Consider the following 17,977-nt stretch of genomic DNA (forward strand, 5'->3'; position numbering starts at 1 on the left):
CTTGGCTTGGTGCTCTTCCCGAACCGCCACCAGCGTCGCGCTGGTAGAGTACGGGGTGGCAGCAAGGTAGAGTACTAGAGGCTCGAGAGGTCGTGGCGCCACCATTACTGGTGGCCTGGTCAGGTATCTCTTGAGGTCTTGAAAAGCTCGATCGGCCTCCAGGGTCCACTCGAATGGTCCATTCCTCTTCATCAGCTTGAAGAAGGGTAGAGCGAGCTCTCCCAGCTTGGAGATGAAGCGCCCCAATGCAGTTACCCGACCAGCCAGCTTTTGCATTTCCTTGAGGGTCTGCGGTGGGCTCATGTCCTCGATGGCCTTGATCTTCTCTGGGTTCGCCTCGATCCCTCCGTGAGACACGAGGAAACCCAGCAGCTTGCCAGAAGGGACACCGAACACACACTTCTCTGGGTTAAGTCGCAAGTTCACCTAGCGTAGGCTCGCGAAGGTCTCCTCCAGGTCTTGGATCAAGGTTCTTGCCTCCCGAGACTTCACCACAATGTCGTCGACGTAGGCCTCTGTGTTTCTCCCAAGCTGCCGCCCTAAGGCAATGTGCATCAACCGTTGGAAGGTTGCACCCGCGTTGCACAGTCCGAAGGGCATGCAGGTGTAGCAGTACACCCCGCACAGGGTCAGGAAGGCTGTCTTCTCTATATCTTGTACCGCCATATTGATTTGGTGATATCCTGAAAACGCGTCCAAGAAGCACAGTAGGTCGCACTCGGCGGTGGAGTCGACGATCTGGTCGATGCGCAGGAGTGGGAACCGATCTTGGGGCCAGGCCTTGTTGAGGTTGGTGAAGTCGACGCACATTTGCTCTTTCCCGCCCTTCTTCAGCACAATGATGGGGTTTGCCAGCCATTCGGGGTACCGAACCTCGCGAATGGTACCCGCCGCCTCTAACTTGTGGGTTTCTTGGACGATGAAGGCCTGCTTCTCCGCGGACTGCTGCCTCGCTCGCTGCTTCATAGGGCGTACGTCGGGGCACACCCTTAAGTGATGCTGAATCACCTCTCTCGGGACCCCCACCAGCTGATTGGATTCCCATGCGAATATTTCCTTGTTTGCGCGCAAGAACTTCACCAATGCTTCCTCTTGGCTTGGATCAAGGCCGGCACCTATGGTAAAGGTGGCTCCTGAGGTTCCGTCCTCGACGACCGGCACTTGTTTGGTTTCCGCCTTGTCTTGGGTGAACAACTGCTTCTTCTTGGTTGGTGCGGCTCCCTTGGCCTCGGGGGTGCCCGCACTGGCGGGCTGCGCCGCCGCGGTGATTTTGAGGGCGAGCTTAAGCGCCGTCAAGGCCTCCTTGGCGTCCCCCTTAATGGTGAGGACGCCTTTGCTTCCAGGCATCTTCATGAGGTTGTAGGCCAGATGGGTCGCTGCCATGAACTGGGCCAAAGCTGGGTACCCGAGGATGGCATTGTACGGGAGGCTGGTGTGGGCGATGTCGAAGTGGACCAGCTCGGTGCGGTAGTTGTCGCGCGTGCTGAAGGTGACAGGGAGGCGGATCTGCCCCAGGGAGTCGGCGACACCGCCGCCAACTCCTGAGACTCACCACCGTCGATGAGGTTCTTGGTAACGGCCATGTTGCAAATAGTGGGCGTGTAGAGCATCGGGAGCATGCCCGAGCTGGCGGTGGTAACGGGGTGGTCCTCTGAGTCGAAGGTGACTTCTGCCTCGGGCGCGGCCCAACCCGGTGGAGCCCCCGAGCGCTTGGAGGCGGCACCAATCTGGCGGAGGTACGGCCTGATGTGGCGATCTGAAGGCGGTGCTTGAGAGCCACCTAGCAGGGCCGCGACCGCGTGGTGCACCGGTGCCGCGTAGCGCGCGGTGAAGAGGTCGCGCAGCTCCTCCCAAGACGCCACCGTGGATCCGGGAAGGTTGAGCAGCCAGGCACGCGGCTTGCCAACGAGGGCCATGGGAAGCCAGTTGGCCATGACCTTGTCGTCCCCTCCGGCCTTGAAGACGGCCTCTTCATATGCCAGCAGGAAAGCTAACGGGTCCGCCACGCCGTCGTAGCGCGGCGGCATCTCCGGCTTGAACTTGGGTGGCCATCGCACCTGCCGCAAGGCGGGGGCTAGGGCTCGGAGCCCCCCGGCCCCGTCCTGAGTGCCTGTCACCGGAGCTGGGAGCGGGACGCCTGCCATGCGGGCGGAGCGCGGCGGCGACGGAGCGCAGATTGACGGAAGGAAAGCAACGGCGCACCCCTATGTGGCGCGCCAAATGTCGGATCACGAGTTCCGGCAAAACCTCTGAGGTTCGAACTCTGGGGTGCGCACGAAGTTCTCTCCCTATCGATCCTGCCCTAGCTTGCTAAGATCCAGCGGACGAACCCGACGAACTCACAACATGAGAGACACAAGATTTATACTGGTTCGGACCACCATTGTGGTGTAATACCCTACTCTAGTGTGGTGGTGGCGGATTGCCTCTTGGGCTGATGATGAACAATACAAGGGGAAGAACAGCCTCCGGAGGTCGAGGTGTTCTTGTGCTAGGTGTGTGGCTAAGTGTTGGCTAAAGGATTCTCTCTGATCAGATGCCCCCTACGGTGGTGGCTAGTTCTACTTATATAGGCCCTGGTCCTCTCCCCAAATATTGAGCGGGAAGGGAGCAAACAATGACCAATTTGAAAGGGGACAGCTAGTACAGCTTATCCTCACAAAAGCGGTCTTCGCCTGCAAAAGGCTCTGGAGGTGACGCCGCCTTGGGCTCCTTGGTGACCTCCGTCTTGCCGTCCTGCTGGTTTTGGTCTTGTTGCACTGATATGGAAACCTTTGCTTGATGCCTCGGTACTCCGCGCCCGCGCTTGCTTCCTTAGCACCAAAGGGGAATGAAGGACGCTACGCGCACTGGCGCCCGCCTGGCGCCCACCTGATCTCGATCGTCATGGCTCACATCACGAGAACCTCGTGAGGTTGGTCCTGCCTTGATCTCTCCGCTCCTCGTGAGCCAACCTGGCGAGGCCGCCCCTGAGGAGGTCTTGTGTCGGCCGCCTCGCGAGGCTTGCCGCATCGCGAGGGTCTTGAACGCCTTGTTGATGAAGATGGGCCGCACGGGCCCACACGCAGAGCCACGCCGTGGGCCGCAGGCAGGCAAGTTTGGGGACCCCCGTTCCCAGAACGCCGACAATGTTGTCTCTCCTGTCCTGCTTCAGCCTTGGCGTTGTACAACTCACCGGAGCTGCTCCAACGACGAAACCCTCCATCACAGCGGAGCAGTACCCCAGGCTCCATCTGAAGATGCCTAAGATCTTCTTCCCCTCCTCCGACAGCCAAGTCAGCCGGATCATCCTCACCGACCAACCCAATCATGCTGAGATCGACATGGCTTCGCCAAAGAGGTTGTACACTTGTTGCATCTCTTTTTTACTCTACATGTTATATATATTGTCCACTGAGCACACGAAGTAACGTGAAATACGATTAGTTTCTCCTACTATATGACAAGCAGTGAGGTTCCAGGCAACTTAGGTATCCGTGATGGACTCTCTTGAACGCCATCATTATTTATCTTTGCGTGTTTGATCTGCGCATTTGTTGATGGGCCTGGGAGTTGAGCTAGTACGGCAGTGGCCTGGGTCCAAAGTAGTAGAAGAAGGCAAGTAGCACAAAAGCATTTTTTGAGTGTAGCTTTTCCTTGCTCAAGCCTGCCTACTAGAATCGCCAGTGCTTGAAAGGAAAAGTGAAGGAAAAACATAGGAATTGGAAAGTTTCCTATGGTACTACTATTCATGCATTTGGTTCAAAGGAATGGAGCAAAGGAAAACCTGTAGGATTTGTTCCTTTAGTGTCTCCTTGAAAGAAAAACCGTACGGATTTTAATTTCCACTTGTCCTCCTTTTCAAATTCCCATTCATGAAGGACAAGACTAAGAGATAGTAGCATAATAGCATTATAACCGTACATTTTCTTGTGGTTTGACTTAATCTCAGCATGCTTCTTTGCATCCCGTGATCTTCCAATTCTTGTGAACCAAACACCCAGATTGGCAGAAATCCTGTGTTTTTAAATTCTCAGTTTTGCACGTGCATTCCTATCCTATTACTGTGTATTTCCTATCCCTGTGTTGTTAGAATCCTCCAATTCAAACGAGCCCTTACAGAATTACTTCTCTTAAAAATAGTTGTCAAAGAAAACCTGGTGTGGTTTGTCCCGCTCCTGTTGCGCCATCGTCCACCCAAGCTCAGCTGCTCCAACGACAGAAGGGTCTAGCACAGTAGGGATCCAACCTCCAGACTGTCTTTCGTCGCCTCAGATCTTCTTTCCCGCCGCCGGCAGATCACAACTGCATTACCATCATCAACCGAGTAGATGACCTCAAGGACTACACGGGTCCGCAAGAGAGGTCGCACTCTTTCGTGTCTTCTTACGTTATGCATCGCTTAATATTACATGCTACTTTATCGTCATGTTCACCGATTAGACTCAGCTCCAAACTAATGGTCAAACTTGAGTTTTTAAATGGTTGTGGGGTAAATATCGGGGCCGCAATCAATAGTATCTATCTACTATCTGGTTAATCTCTGGTGTCTACTATGAGTTTCATGTTGGGTGGGAAACAAACAGTAAAGAAGCCATTATCTGTATGTTTTAACTGAAGCCATTATCTGCCTGCTATCATTGGTTTTCGGTCTATCCACATGTTGCTACCATCACTCTGGATTTCTGCATGCACTCCTTACATAATCTCACTATGTTTTATTCCTATGCATGTCAGTTATTGTACACAATGGAACTGAACATGTAGAGCAAAAGAGACGAGCCTTGTGTGGCAATAAAATTTCATGCAGACGTCGCTCCATGGTAGGCACAAAGGCAGCCCCCTCTCCACCCATTTCGGATTGTAATCGAGAGGAAGATATCTGTTCCGAGGGGGATTTAGAAGGAGAAGACCACTCCTATTTACCCCCTGAGGTCTTCGCTCTAACTTGGCATGCTGATGTTGGTTATATCATATGTATGGTGCCTTGCATTGCTTACTTTATACATCAAATATGTCAACTGCTTAGTTTAGACATGCTTTGTGTGAATGCCATCTGTTTAGTTTATTCATCATTTATGTGAATTATGCAACGCCATCTTGTTTAGCCAGGCATCATATATGTGAATTTTGCAATGCCATCCTGCTTAGCCAGTCATCTTATATGTGAATTACATTAGGCCATCCTTTTTTTCCGTTACGTATTACATTTGTCAACAATGTTAGTACATTCAACTACTCTTCGTGTGCATCAGCCATTTGACACGGTGATGGAAAATTCTGGAGTGAAAACAAGGTCTTCAGAGCAGACTATGCTATCTGACAAAGCGCATATCTCGCTGGTTACGGATAGCTCCTCAGAGGAGGATTCAGAGACAGATGACCAGTCCTACTCCCCCCGCGAGGTGTATGCTCTAACTTGGCAGGGTTATGTTGCTCATATCGTGCATATGGTGTCTTGCATTGCTATGTCATTTGATTAGTTTAGACATGCTTTGTATGAATGCTACCTATTTAGTGTCTAATTACCATATATGTGAATTATGCATTGCCATCTTGTTGCAAGACATTATATATGTGAATTATGCAATGCTATCTTGTTGCAAAGGCATTATATATGTGAATTATGCAATGGCATGCTGTTGAGCCAATCATCATGTATGTGAATTATATCATGCTATCATTTTTTTGCATTACATGTTCCATTTGTCGACAACGTTTGTATATTCAACTACTCTTCCTGTGCATCAGCCATTTGAAGCGGTGATGGAAGTATCTGGAGTGAAAACAAGGTATTCAGAGCAGACAATGCTACCTGCTGAAGCAGACATCTTGCTGGATATAGAGAGCTCCTCAGAGGAGGATTCAGAGACTGATGACCAGTCCTATTTCCCCCTGAGGTCTATGCTCATACTTGGCAGGGTTATATTACCCATGTCATGCATGTTGTCTTGCATTGCTTCGTTTTTACATCATATATGGATTGCCATCTGCTTACTTGCTTACTATATAAATCATATATTTGAATTATATCAAGCCATCATGTTTACATACACAGCATCTATCTGAATTATGGCATGGCAACCCATTTAATAAAGACATCATATAGTTATATCATCTCATCCGGTTTAGTGTTTACAGTCATCAAATTTTGAATTATGTCATTCTATCCGGGAATTATATCATGCTATCATGTTTCCATAGGCGGCATGTATGTGAATTATGGCATGCCAACCTATTTAATAAACACATTATATAGTTATATCATGTCATCCTGTTTACATATCATCATATTTTGAACTATGTCTTTCCATCTTTTTTAGTTAGCCATCATAATGTGAAATTGTGTCATGCTATCCTGTTTAGTTAGCCATCATATATGTGAAATTGTGTCATGCTATCCTGTTTGGTTAGACAACATAAATGTGAATTATTTCATGCCCTCTTTTATTCCCCACTATCCATTGCACCTGTCTATCATACAATGTATGTACATTCAATTACTTTTCTTGTTTATCATCCATTTGAATTGGAGAGGGTGATGGCAGTATCTAAGGGAGTAACAACACGGTCTTCAGAAAAGATAGTGCTACCAATTGATGCAGATAGAACCACGGTTTTACTTGCCCAAGAACCAGCGCCACCACACATAACCCAGACTCTCGCAGACTGTACCCCTACCCAGTTGGACAGAGAACCAGCTACACCCCTTCTAACCCCAACCCCAGCAGATAGTAACCCACTTCCAGTTGACACAGCACCGTCTCCACCTCAGAGCACCCAAACAGGAGCAGTTAGTAAGGGATCTGCGATGCCCAAAGCACGAGGACCACCACTCCGAATCCCAACTCAATGCTTAAAGGAGAAGAAGAATTGTTCTCAGGTCAGGTTCTGTAGCTATGGTTCATACTCCTTTGCTCTTGCATCACTGTATTTACTCAGACCAACTATTTTCAAATTTGAAGGATGGAATTGAAACTCCAATGGCACAACAGGTATGTTATAAACCTGTTTCTTTAACTGGTTGTCGGTGTACAAAAAGAGGGGTGCACTTTTTGTACCCCTATACCTGTGCACGGGCAGTCAGAGCCGCGCCCACGGTCACACCAAGCAGAGCAAGGGAGGTGAGCCAAGGTAAGACCAGAGCGCAAGATGGCCAGAGCAATGCCAAGGCCAAGACCACAAAGAGCATAGGGACGAGTCAGGTTCCCCCGGCAAGACCCTTGCCGGGGCGGCCTCAGCAGCCCCGGCAAGGCCCTTGCCAGGGCAGCTCGCCCCACACCAACAGAGCGAGCCGCCCTTGAGCCCACGGCCCCCAACTCCATCATCCACGTGGGGCCAGAGCTCGGGAAGACACCTCTGTGGTGGCATGAAGATCTTTGTGAAGACATATTCAAGATTAGATGAGGATTAGAAGACGACGACCCTCGGCAAGATCCTTGCCGAGGAAGGCCACCAGACCCCCGGCAAGGCCCTTGCCGGGGACGACAGCGCACCACGGCAAGACCCTTGCCGGGCCACACGACGAGACCCTTGCCGGGCCACCCGGCAAGGCCCTCACCAAGGACTCCAGCAGGGCCACCGCCAGGCCCGCCGATGACCAAGCTTCCACCGCTGTTCACATGCGGCTGCCAGCCCAACCAGCTGGGCGGGCACCTGCGTGGCAACATGCAGCTCCTAGGCCAACTCATCGAGCGCCTGCGTGGCAGCATGCAGATCTTCGTGAAGGCTCCACCACCGTGCCACCTCAGCTGCCTGCCTACCTACATGGCGCCACACGCATCGCTGGCCAAGGCGCGTGTCGAAGCGAGGAAGAGCGGCGACGGACGGGACGGGCCTCGCCCCCATCCCCGATAAAGCAAGGGGACACCTAAGCGATGCATTAAATGCATCTTGTCCTGTAATACAAAGGATAACCTCGCAACACTGTACACCTTTCCACCTCCTGTGTGCCACTGTGGCAACCCCTTTTTCCTATAAAAGGAGGCCCGAGGCGACCAGGAGAAGGATTCGGCTCTTTCGAACCACGTGCTGACCACAGCTAGTTCGAGAGCTCAAGAACTCTCAGAAATACACCCACCAAAGCAGGACTAGGGTTTTACGCATCCTCGCGGGCCGAACCTGGGTAAACGATCCTTGTGCTGTCTACTAGCCTTGCTCTCCTCGTAACCTTGCGCCCCGGCAACCGTAGTAGGGATTCTTGTGATTCCATAGGTGTCGTTCCACACCGCATCTTTGGTGCGCCAGGTAGGGGGCGCAATTGTGAGAATCTGGTCTGGTAGTTAGCCTAGCAGTTCTTCGTCGCTTTCGGTTTATGAGAAGAAGGCGGCTGGAGAAACGACGCCGGCTCGGCAACAGAAAAGCTAAGTTATTCAGAGCTTTGAGTTATTTCCTCTTTTATCTAAGGTTATCATCCTCGAAGATCTCGCCTATGTATGAGAAACCTGCACGCAAAGGGGCCCTCCCGCATTTGGCAACGCCCTTGTTCTGTTTCGAGTCCGCTCAATAGCTCAAAGCGGCCGCGTCGAGAGTGGCGGGGTAGCCTGCCGCACTCGGCAACACTCCCGACTCTGACTCGAGTCAAGATCGACAGTTCGGGCGGCCGCACTAAGGGCGGCAAGGTGGTCCGCCCGGCAGCAAGCACACCCAGCAGGCCAATGGGGATCCGTCCCCAAGACACCGCCCTGGGTTTATGCGCCGGCGAGCCTACCCAGTAATGTAGGGTGGACATACAAAGGAAAATCAAACAGGAAAATAACATGCATAATACTAAAAGTGCTGCAGAATTATGTTACATCAAATTGTTGTTGCGGTTCTAACTAGAGATAGCCATTGTCTTGGTTGTGAACCTGCAGCGGCGATAAAGAACGGGATGCCTAATCCCGGCGCTGGCCCTCCACCCTCTAGATTTTGCCGACTCGGCTGATGATAGCCTTGATGCGCTCCCTGAGCGGCGCGAGGTCAGTACCCTCTGGCAAGCTCTCCAGCGTGGCGTCGAAGTCGAGGTCGGGGTACCAGTGCGCCACCTTGGTGAGGACCTTGGTCATGGCACCCTGGCAAAGCCTCCGGGACTCGTCGGCCAGTGAGGCCACCCAGCTGGCGTGGAGCCGCTCCAGAGCGCCGACGACCTTCTCAAAGAACATGGTCAGGCTGCAGTTGGCGCTCACGCTCCACTCCGGGACCTCACGTCCGGCATCCCATGATGGCCAGCTGCGCGGCGGCCTGGTTGGCGACAGTGGCGAGGCGATCGAGCCAACGGTTCTCACCCGCCACGTGATCCGCGAAGTTGAGCCCCTCGTTCGCTCGCAATTGCTTCTCAGCCTCCAGCTCCTTGGCCAGGGTCCCCTCTCGGGTTTTGGCCTCCGACAGCACCTTCTCGAGACCCTCCAACTTCAGCTTGAGGTCTTTGATGGAGTTGTTGGCCTCGGCGCGCTCCCCAGCCTTGCTGACGACCGCGCCCTGCGCCTCTGTCAGGGCACTGTTAAGGGTGTCCCTTTCCTGGGACAGCTTCAGGGCCTGCTCCTCCAGCCCGCCGCGCTCCGCCTCCAACTCCTTCGCCTTGCCGGCGTGAACCTGGGCCTGGGCATTGAGTGCCTCTTTGTGCCTCTGCTCCAGCTCACTGGTCCGCTGTAGGACAAGCTTCTCCACCTCTGCATCCTTGCCACGAAGTGTGGCGGCAAGCTTCTCCTCGCGTGCAGCGAGGTCCTCCTCCTGGGAGTGCAACGCGACCTTGTGCTGAGTGCGGGCGGCTTCGGCGGCCGCGGTCAAGTTCTTCGCCGTCTCTTGAGCCTTCTCGACGTCGGCGAGCTTCATGGTGAGCTCCACGTCGCGCTTGGCCAGCTGGCCCTGAGCAGCCTTGAGCTCCTTGTGGGCCTCGCGGAACCAGTCCTGCGTCTCGGCAATGCGCTCCTGGAGGTCCGCCTCCGCCTTCTCCACCACCGCCGTCCTGGACATAACCTTGTCCAGGCGGGCGCGATGGAGCGCGTGGAGCTTCCGGAAGCTAGCGCCCATGACGTGGAGGAGCCGTTCTTCCTGCGAACCGCCGCCGCCAACGATCGGCTCGTCGACGACTTTAAGCCCGGCAGCGGCAAGCACCTCGTCGTCGAATGCCTCTCCCTCAATGGGTGTCCTGGTGCTCGACGCACCTGGAAGGTGGACGAATAAGTCGTCACTCACCCTCAGGTACTTGCCGGAGCCGGAAGCAGCAGAGGAGGAAGGCTGGTCACCAGCCTCCTCCTCCTCGGCAGCGGCCCCGCCGGCTTCCCTGGCAGGCCCCTTGCCGGCCTCCTCAGCGGCAGCCTAGTCGGCCTCCCCGGTAGACCCCTCGGCGGCGTCCTCGGCAGTGTCCTTGGCGGCCTCCTCGGCGGCGATCTTCTCGGCGTCCGCCTCGGCGGCCTTGGCGACGCCCTCGATGACGGCATCCACGTCCTCTGGGTTCACCGAGGAGGAATCTGGGTGCCGAAGAAGGGGGTGAGGCAAGGCTAGGACCAAGAGCCAGAAAGAAAAAGAACAGGGACGAACGGCGAACGGCTTACCGGTGCCGGTACCAGGCTGGGAAACGGAAGTCCCCTCCCCGCCAACATTTGGCGTCGAGGCAAAGCCGCCAGCACCCGAGTTCTCCTCCTCCTCCATGTGCGTAGGCTCGGTACTTGGCTCCCTTGCCAGGAACGCCCCTCGGGGTGGCGTGGTCGATGGGGGCGGCGTGTTGGGGGTAGCCCTCTGTGGCTCCTGCTACTGCTGCTCTCTGGCAAAGTCAGCACCAAAGTGTCGTGCCCCTGGCACATGTCGACGGGGGGAGAGTGATGAACTTACGCTGGGGGCTATGCCGGGGGCTGCTGTCTGGGCTGCTCAACACCACCAACGGCGCCCTCGAAGTACCAGCCGGGGGCTGGCCACCCGCCGAGACCTTGGCCATTTTCACTCTCTGGGCCAGTGTCTCCGCGTCCGTGCAAAGACAAAAGCAAGTCAAGACAAGCAACGCAGATTGAGAAGGCAGAGATAACGAAAAGGAACCAGATACTTACTCGTCGTCCGCCTCCTCCTCTGTTGTCTTCCTTTTCCTCCTCAGGCTGAGGGATCCATAATCAAAAGTAACCTCCATATCAACATTTGCCGGAGGAGGAGAAGGAGGTGGTGTCCGGACACGCGTAGACGAAGAAGGGGCGGCTGTCTTCTTCTTCACCTCGGCCTTCGCCGGCTTCTTTGCCGCCGCGGCCCTCGTGTGGCGCCCGGGCCCCTCCAAGGTCAGTTGTGGCCGCGCAGCCCTGCCGGGCCGGACCGGCTTGCCAGAACCGGCCCGCCACAGGACTCGCCCCCTCCCCGTAGGTGGCATCGGATCTGCGGTCTCGGCCTCCTCCTCCGACGACTCGCCGGTCACATCTTCAACCAAAGGAGCCTCGGTGCCAGCGCTGCTGGCTCCCCCGGCGGCCGCCGCCCACCGGGCGAGCTCCTCCTCCTCTGCGGCCGTCGCGGCCCTGTCCTCCACACCGCCGGTGCTGCCGGCCTCCCTGGCAAGCTATGCCTCCCTCGCCCTGCTGGCGATGTAGTCCAGCTCCACCTGGGTGGTGTCCTGGACAAGCAGCCGCTCGGCATCAGCGTTGACGCACCCCTAGTGCAGGGTGTCAAAGAACTGCTGCACCTCGACGTCCTTCGGCTCCTTCCAGCTCGGGTCGGGGCCGTGCGCGTTGCAGTCCAGCATCATGGCAATGATATCGGACCGGCGCGAGTTATTGCACAACGGGACCACCCCCGTTGGCAGCTTGAACAAAGGCCCCTTGAGGACCTTGTCGGCCTTCGCGGCGGCCCTCGTGACCTTGCCAGTCCGCTCGACCTCGCCGTCGCGGCCCACGTCAAGCTGGAAAAGCCGCTGGCAGAAATGGGCATGCCCCATCACTGTGAAGTTGTGGTCGAGGCCGGGACGAAGCCGCATGATGTCGGCAGGGTTCATGAAGAGCCAAGCTGGCCTCCCCTTGTTATGCAGTGGAGCGATCCGGCGGCGGATGAAGTCTGCCCCAATCATCTCAAGGGTGAGGCCGGCCTCGGTGAGCCGGAGGATCCTGGTGGTGGCGACCGTGAGCTTCTCGTCGTCAGCATCGACATCGCTCCAATCGCTTCTGCGGACCGGCGGCACCCGGCGAACTTCGCAGAACACCGGCGGGTCCTCCTCCTCGATCCAGCACCACCGGCCCCGCCATTCTTCCCACCTCTCCTTCATGGTGCCCTCCGGGTACACTCCCTTGGATCTTGAGACCCAGGCGATGCAACCGGAGATGGCGCCCCCTGGTTGGATCCCAGGGGAGAAGTAATGGCGGAAAAGCGCCGTGTTGGGGCGCACTCCGGCGAAGCCCTCGCAGAGATGTGCGAAAAGGGCCATGCATGCCACCGCGTTCGGAGTAAAATCCAGAAGGAGGAAGCCGAAGGTATGCATGACGTCGCTGAAGAAATCGAAGAAGGGAGGACAGAGCCCGCAAGAAAAATAATCGACAAAGAAGGGGTACCGATTTGGGGCAGCCTCGGCGCAGTCGGCGGGGATGACGCGCGTGGCTGGATGCCCTGAATTCTCCGCCCGTCTTCGCTCCCCACAGGGGCCAGAAGGAGTCCCGAAGCTCGAACACGTTCACTGTCGAAGGGAAGACGACGGACTGCGTCCGCTGCACCACCAGCGCAATCTCCGGCGGCTCCGCGGCTCTGGCGTCCTTGGCCACTCCCTTGCCCTTGGTGGATTTTGGCGCCATGGCGGCTGGGGGAGGAGAGCAGGACAAAGGGCGGCGGAAGCGCAATGGCGGCAAGCAAGAACGAGGCCTGGATAAGAAGAGGAAGGAAGGCGGAGGTTTTCCAGATTGGGGTTGCGCAAAGAGTAAAAGGAACAGTGCGCCCGCGGTTATCCCTTTTTATGGGGAAGCCGCGACTCACGCTGCCCATTTACTGCGATGTGACGCATGCGTGTGGAAACTGCCCCACGCATGCCGCCCCCGTCACGCACACCCCTCCACGCCGCGCCACGCGCGCGGGTCGTGGGAAGCGCAGCGTGCGAAAAGTTTTACCGTGATAAAAACCGCCCCGCCTGCCCGCACACCGTTCTGGGCCTAGCCCAACAACGCGTCGCGCTTCTGTGTGGCCCAGGCCCGGGGGCTCCTGTCGGTGTACAAAAAGAGGGGTGCACTTTTTGTACCCCTATACCTGTGCACGGGCAGTCAGAGCCGCGCCCACGGTCACACCAAGCAGAGCAAGGGAGGTGGGCCAAGGTAAGACCAGAGCGCAAGATGGCCAGAGCAACGCCAAGGCCAAGACCACAAAGAGCAGAGGGGCGAGTCAGGTTCCCCCGGCAAGTCCCTTGCCGGGGCGGCCACAGTAGCCCCGGCAAGGCCCTTGTCGGGGCAGCTCGCCCCACACCAACAGAGCGAGCCGCCCTTGAGCCCACGGCCCCCAGCGCCATCATCCACGTGGGGCCAGAGCTCGGGAAGACACCTCTGTGGTGGCATGCAGATCTTTGTGAAGACATATTAAAGATCAGATGAGGATTAGAAGACGACGACCCTCGGCAAGATCCTTGCCGAGGAAGGCCACCAAACCCCCGGCAAGGCCCTTGCAGGGGACGACAGCGCGCCACGGCAAGACCCTTGCTGGGCCACACGGCGAAACCCTTGCCGGGCCATCCGGCAATGCCCTCACCAAGGACGCCAGCAGGGCCACCGCCAGGCCCGCCGATGACCAAGCTTCCACCGTCGTTCACATGCGGCTGCCAGCCCAACCAGCTGGGCAGGCACCTGCGTGGCAACATGCAGCTCCCAGGCCAACTCATCGAGCGCCTGTGTGGCGGCATGCAGATCTTCGTGAAGGCTCCACCACCGTGCCACCTCAACTGCCTGCCTGCCTATATGGCGCCACACGCATCGCTGGCCAAGGCGCGTGTCAAAGCGAGGAAGAGCGGCGACGGACGGGACGGGCCTTGCCCCCGTCCCCGATAAAGCAAGGGGACACCTAAGCGATGCATTAAATGCATCTTGTCCTGTAATACGAGGGATAACCTCGCAACACTGTACACCTTTCCACCTCCTGTGTGCCATTGTGGCAACCCCTTTTTCTTATAAAAGGAGGCCCGAGGCGACCAGGAGAAGGATTCGGCTCTTTTGAACCACGCGCTGACCACAGCTAGTTCGATAGCTCAAGAACTCTCAGAAATACACCCACCAAAGCAGGACTAGGGTTTTACGCATCCTCGCGGCCCGAACCTGGGTAAACGATCCTTGTGCTGTCTACTAGCCCTGCTTTCATCACAACCCTGCGCCCCGGCAACCGTAGTAGGGATTCTTTTGATCCCATAGGTGTCGTTCCACACCGACACTGGTTTGCTGTTGTAACTTGCTCTATGTTGATTTTAGTTTCAATTGAATAAACAATTATGATCTCATGTCATGCAGGTTACAAGTGTTGTTATTGCTCTATAGTTTCCCACACTTATATTCTGTCTATTCTGCTTTGTCTTGAACAAATATTATTTGAACTGTGTCTCTATCTTGATTTGGCAACAAAAACTAGAATGATATAGACCATAAAGTGACCATGGTACATAGATATATGTTTGTTTCATGCTGTTATCCTGTGCACTTTACTACTGAACTGATTTACCAAAATGAGTTTCATATACAACACGGTAAACCTGTGATGTGTCTGCTTGTTTCTCTTTTAGAATGCAGACAAAATATTGGAGAACAGTACCCCGTTATGCAATGGTAAAGGAAGTAATTCAGATAAGGTTCAATATAGTGAAACATCCCTGTTGGTCTCCAAGAAAGCTGATAAAAACTACCTTGACGACAGTGAGAGAACCCAAAAGTCCTGTCTTGATGTAGTGTTCGAGTTACTGGCCACTACTGCTGGCACAAGCTCTTCGAACTCGCTGCCTGAATCAGTTCGTCTTCTTGAGTCTCAACTTCAAGTTGAAAGACATCGATCAGATGTGCTGCGACAGGAAGCTGAAGGACTAAGGAAGTCCCTGCAGAATTCAGATGCATACTTTCTGGTGCAACAGCAAGCGCTGGAGGATTTAAGCGCCAAACAAGAGAAAGTTAATAAGCTTGCTAAGCATCTTGCCAGCATTATGGGTACCCATGATATTGTTTCTTGAGATCTTCTGAAGTGGTTTCAGTTCTGGACTTGTTTTGCTGCGGCGTTTATTTGCATTGGTCGCCAACTTTGACAACCAGTGTATATGATATGCTGCTTTGTTCCCTATATTTGCACTGGTGGCGAACTTTGATGCCCAGTGTATGTAATATGTGTAATTGTCGTGATAGCCTAGCGTAAGTTGCTTTATTATTTATTTCCTTGTTGTCTTGTTTATTTTTTTGCTTGTAGTCAGTGCTGTTCTTTTTCTGCGGTTTGCTAGTGGCCGCAATAACCTATTTTTCAAAACTAGGCCACAATAACCATGGGCTACATATTTACTGTAGTTACCATGGGCCTTCTTAGGGCCGTAGAAAGAATGGGCCTTCTACGGGCCGTAGCATCAATGGGCCTTCTACGGGCCGTAGCATCAATGGGCCTTCTACGGGCCATAGCATCAATGGGCCTTCTACGTGTCGTATGATCGATAGGCCAAACATGGGCCAATAATAGACCGCATTATGGGTCGTGAACGGGCTAGATTTGGAATCGTCTGTTCATGGGCGACAATAACATGCCGTCGTTAATCGGCCGTATTGATGACGTTATGAAAACGGCTCAACGGAGTAATGGGCCGATTGTAACCGCGGGCTGAATTTGGCCCACAGGCAGAAAAGGACAATGACGGGCCGTAAGTAACCGAATGCTGGAAATGAGCCCAAGAATAAATGGGCCCTGAGAAGGCCGAAACATAACATGGGTTGGAAACGGCCCAATGGAATAATGGGCCATTAATGGGTATAAAGGGGTACACTCTTCATTGCGGGCCAGATTCACCACGGGCCGTTAATGGGCCAAGAGTTACAAATGGTCTCGTATGGGCCGAAAGACATCATGGGCCATACATGGGCCGGAAGTTACAACGGGCTGGAATCATATTGGAAGGCCCAGATGAAGCTACTGGGCTTAATTCGGATAGGCCGTAACGGGCCGTGAGTTAGCGGGCCGTAAGTGGGCTATATATGAAGAGGCCGTTAACAGGATTTCCGCGGGTCGGCCCGTTACCTTTTGACCAAGTCAAACAGGCCGGCCTTTTCACCGGAATGGGCCTCTATTGGGCCGTGCCACGTGTCGACATATCATAGGCGCCTTCTGTCCAATGAATGGATGACATCTGTCCCAACGGTGAGCCAACACGTGTTTCCTCCGGTCAATGAGAATTTTACACGTGGAAAATCCTCATTGGTCCGGGCTATTAGCGGGTTATTGGATCCAAAACCGGACCCGATAGCTTAACAACGTTCCGTTACGGTGGATGCCACGTGTCGGTCACCCTTGACGAAAGCACTTCCATGACGCGTGATTTATCGTCATGCAAGTGGACACTTCCATGATGATAATTTTCGTAATGTCATGGAACACTTCTATGACAACACAGGTATGGCTATCTTGATTCTGTCATAAATTTGTCATGAATGTACATGCATGACAGAAAATGTGACCTACTGTGACAAACATGTATCATCACGGAAGTGTCTTTTTTTTGTAGTGCAACAATTACTCAAATAGCATCACATATAATGGGGTTCAAGAGTAGTTACAACCCATCACGGAGACTGTGATGGAGGAGGAAGAAGGGATGGTGGTGGTGGTGATGATGGCGGCGACGCGTGTGGTGATGGTGATGTCGGCGGCCCATGGCCGCGCCCCACCATGGAGGCTCCTTTCCGGTCTCCTTCAAGGTTGCAACAATGGTGTTCTTGAGGTGGATGGTGGCTGGACTTGGAGATGAGATGATGAATGACAGATTGATGAATAATGGAGGCGGGGACTAGGGTTGAAGGCGGATATATAATAGCTCTTCCATAGCCTCCTCCATTCATGTAGCATCTCCCCTTTGATCCAATGGCTCTAGGTGAGCCCAATCCTTCCCAAATCATCCCTTGAAGGCCAAGGAAGTCATGGGAACAAATGAGGATGATATACAAGAAGAATCCCATCATGAGAGGCAACTTTCGGTGCTCTCTGGATATCAAACGGGCGCTCAAACGACCACAGGCGGTCGCGTGGAACGCCGTCTTTCATACTGATTTCTTGTGCTGCCTCCCTTCGGTAAAACGGTCGCCATTTCTTCATACGAACTCGGAATTTGACGTTCTTGGGCTCGTTGGATTCGTATGAACGATGTTGACCCATTTCTGGTTTTAGATCGTGATTTAGAGCACTTAAAAAATGAATTTTTCCACCTTCAAAATGGCTAGGTCTGGGTCCTGGATGTCCACCGTTTTAACTCCTTGCATTATGCTAAGTACTTGGAAAGCCCATCTCACCTGAAAGGCACATAAAGACAAAGAAAACTAATAAAAACCAACAAAGAATAAATATTATGCAATGCTCGCGGTGAAAAGGACAAACACTAGAAATCATGCATATGACATATAATTGGCTCAATGGAACATGATATGACTTGATACACAGAGATAATGTGCAACAAATGAGCTCTAAAGATGTGTAAAATATGCGGCCATCAAAGCCATAGCTTTCTAGCTGGGTGCCATCACTGCATCCTTGTAGTGCCCAGGTTTCATCTTCTTTGAAGATGAATTACTTAGTAGATTCGAGAATCTTTCCTGACCTTTGTATATTGTAACAATCTTAACTGAAGCTCCTACAACTAATGTAGCAGATTCTTTGCTCAGTTTAATTGAAAAAAATTCTCCAGAATATTTCTGGTTTAGTCTTGTCTACCTTAAGTCAGATATTCAGTAACCTCAATAAGTTGTATTATCTTCCCACTTACTCCTTTAACGTGTAAAGCTTTTCTCAAAAAATATTCATTTTCTGACAAACATTTTATCCTTTGTATTTAGTGAGAGGAACACAAAACCTACAA

The sequence above is a fragment of the Triticum aestivum genome, chromosome 3D (assembly GCF_018294505.1).
Source record: "Triticum aestivum cultivar Chinese Spring chromosome 3D, IWGSC CS RefSeq v2.1, whole genome shotgun sequence".
NCBI classification, from domain to species: domain Eukaryota; kingdom Viridiplantae; phylum Streptophyta; class Magnoliopsida; order Poales; family Poaceae; genus Triticum; species Triticum aestivum.